General features: G+C 48.2%; 1 pseudogene; it reads left to right on the forward strand.

Annotated features, from left to right (window-relative positions):
- Nucleotides 1-508: 508 nt before the first annotated feature.
- Nucleotides 509-1,531, forward strand: LOC122754131 (annotated as a pseudogene).
- The last annotated feature ends 1,586 nt before the right edge of the window (nt 1,532-3,117 follow it).

Here is a 3,117-nt window from a genome sequence, read left to right on the forward strand (position 1 = left end):
AAGCCGCCCAGAGTTTTAGGCAAAGCATTGATGTTGCATTAATAGGAGACTGCCTCATCACCTTTGAGGCAGGTAGTTTTACAGTCTAGACCACTGAAATGAGGGTATTTTCTAAGTTGCGTAGTGAGGAATAAGAGTTAGGAACCCAGGAAAGTTGGCTCTAAATATTCCATAGTAAGCAAATATCTGGGGAGGAGGGTAATGCCAGGTCTTCAGGTCAGTTGAACTTAATTATGTATACATTCTGGGAGGTTGGGGCCATTCATATCAGTCAAAGTAGTTTTTGGTGGGTTTTTTTGGGCAGGGCAATTAGGGTTAAGTGACTTGTCCAGGGTCACACAGTTAGCAAGTGTTAAGTGTCTGCGTTCGCATTTGAACTCAGGTCCTCCCGAATTCAGGGCCGGTGCTTTATGCACTGCGCCCCCTAGCTGTCCTTTCTCACTCGTTTTTACTGACTCATTGGTCTCCCTAAAACTTGAAGTATCGCTTCCTTTCGCTCTTTGGCAACATGGCGGCTGTGACGGCCGCATCGGGTTCTTCACCAACCTCGACCCCAGCCCCGACCCCGACCCCGGCGTCTGCCCCGGATCCCGCCCCGGTTTCCGCCCCAGCTCCCGCAGCGGCTCCACCACAGGCCCAGGGGCGCCTCCCCCGGCTGCCCGGACCCTGGCGCCGGCCCACTGGGGCCCAGGCTTCCCGGGCAGTTCCCTGGCAGCCGCGTGGTCCGCCTGCACCCGGTCATCCTCGCCTCCATCGTGGACAGCTACCAGCGTCGCAAGGAAGGTGCGGGCCGCGTCATCGGCACCCTGCTGGAAACAATTGACAAACACTCAGTAGAAGTCACCAACTGCCTTTTCAATGCCACATAATGAGTCTGAGGATGAGGTTGCCGTGGACATAGAATTTGCTAAGAATATGTATGAATTACACAAGAAAGTCTCTCCAAGTGAGCTTATTCCGGGCTGGTATGCCACAGGACATGACATCACAGAGCATTCATTCATGAGTACTACAGCCCGAGGAGGCTCACAGCCCCATTCATCTCAGCTTCCAGAATGGACGAATGAGCATCAAAGCCTATGTCAGTGCTTCCACGGGCTTTCCTGGAAAGACCATGGGAGCGATGTTCACTCCCTTGACAGTAAAATGTGTCTGCTATGATACTGAGCGAATTGGAATTGCTTTGACCATGAAGACATATTTCAGCCCCAACCTGTGATTGGCCTTTCAAGTGTTCTGCAGCAAGCTGGCGGAGCATCAGCCCGGATACAGGATGCTTTAAGCACAGTGTTGCAGTATGCTGAGGATGTGCTGTCTGGAAAGGTGTCCACTGACAACACCGTGGGCCGCTTCCTGATGGGCCTGGTTAACCAAGTTCCCAAAATTGCCCCTGAGGACTTCGAGGCCGTGCTGAACAGCAACATCAATGACCTACTGATGGTGACCTACCTTGACAATCTAACCCAGTCACAAATTGCTCTCAATGAGAAACTTGTGAGCCTGTGAGGAAACTCAAGGAGCAGCAGCTACAGCCAGCAGCTCCACCTGATGTGGATTCTCCATGGGCCCGAGACATTGGGTAGAACAGAAGAAAAAACTGTCACCTTTCAGTTGCCTGTGTTTGTAGATGAGCTGTTTATAACTCCAAATAAACCACACACATCCCTTTTCCCCCTGGGTAAGGGATTGATTGTGGCCTTTCCCTTGGGGGAGGGAGGTACTAATTTGGAGACAAAAGTACCAAACGAACAAAAAAAGTATCACTTTGAAGTATCACTTATTCTGTGGTTTAGACTCCCCCAGAAGTTATATGGGAAGCTAGGTGGATAGAGTACCGGGTCTGGAGTCAGGAACTCTCATCTTACTGAGTTCAAATCTGGCTTCAGGCACTTACTAGCTGTGTGACCCTGGGCAAGTCACTTCACCCTGTTTGCCTCAGCTTCATCATCTATAAACTGCAGAAGACCAATGGCAAACCACTCCAGTATCTTTGACCAGAGAACCCCAAATGGGATCACAAAGGGGTTGGGCAGGACTGATACAACTGAACAAGAAGGTAGACATACTTTGGGGGTAGCTAAACAAACCCCTTTTCCATCAGATCTGCATTGTATGAGTAGTTCCCTGACTTTGCTCTTTAAGACATAAGCTTCATAGGAGCTGTGTGAATTATCCTCTCAAGGAAATGCCCAGAAGAGTGCTAGTTCATAAATATTAACCTTGATTTATTGGGAAGGCATTATGGTCTGGTGAAACAAGTACAGGCCCTAGAGGCAGAGGACCTGGGTTCAAATCCCACCTCTCATGCTGATGACATTTGTGACCTTGCGCAAGTCACTTGGCCTCATTTGGCTTTTGTTTCCTTATCTGTAAAATTTGGGGTTAGACTTAGACTAGGTGGTCTCTAGGGTCTTTTCTAACTCTATGATCCTAGGTACTCTCCTTTCAAACTGCATGCAAACACATGTTAACCACTGCTATGCTTCTGATATGTTGCCATCACTGCCCCAGGGATCTGGGAAAACGAGAACTTCCCTTCCTTCCTTTGCTGCACTCCAGAAAAAGATGGGACTCCTTGGAAAAGACCCTGATGTTGGAAAAGATTGATGGCAAAAGGAAAAGGGAATGGCAAAGAGTGAGATGGATAGGTAGTGTCATAGAAGCAGTGAGCTTGGACAGACTTGAGGAGGTAGTGGAGGACAAAAGGGCCTGGCATGCTATGGTCCATTAGGTCACATTTGGACACAACTGAACAACAACAAAGAAGAAGGCACATGGGAAAAGATGAAGGGGGAAGTATGTAGAAGAGCAGGCTGAAGAAGCTTGAACTACATTTCACAACTCACACTTACAGATCACAGGGAAAGGCTGTTGATTCTCTGTCAACCAGTCATTGAGAGGCATTGAAACCCAATCAGTGTGGCATCAGTGGGCATGCTTGCATTCCATGAGGATTTGCCATTTAGTTGCCTCAGAACAATGGCTTTCTACTTCATGATCTCATCAGGTTGATTAACTCCTCAAATTTATTGGTGACTCCTCAATTACCTTGTCTACCTCATGTGAGCATAAATAATTCTCATAAAGATTGTATAGAGATGACTAAGTAGGAAAGCA

The sequence above is a fragment of the Dromiciops gliroides genome, chromosome 4 (genome assembly GCF_019393635.1).
Source record: "Dromiciops gliroides isolate mDroGli1 chromosome 4, mDroGli1.pri, whole genome shotgun sequence".
In the NCBI taxonomy this organism is placed as follows: Eukaryota; Metazoa; Chordata; class Mammalia; order Microbiotheria; family Microbiotheriidae; genus Dromiciops; species Dromiciops gliroides.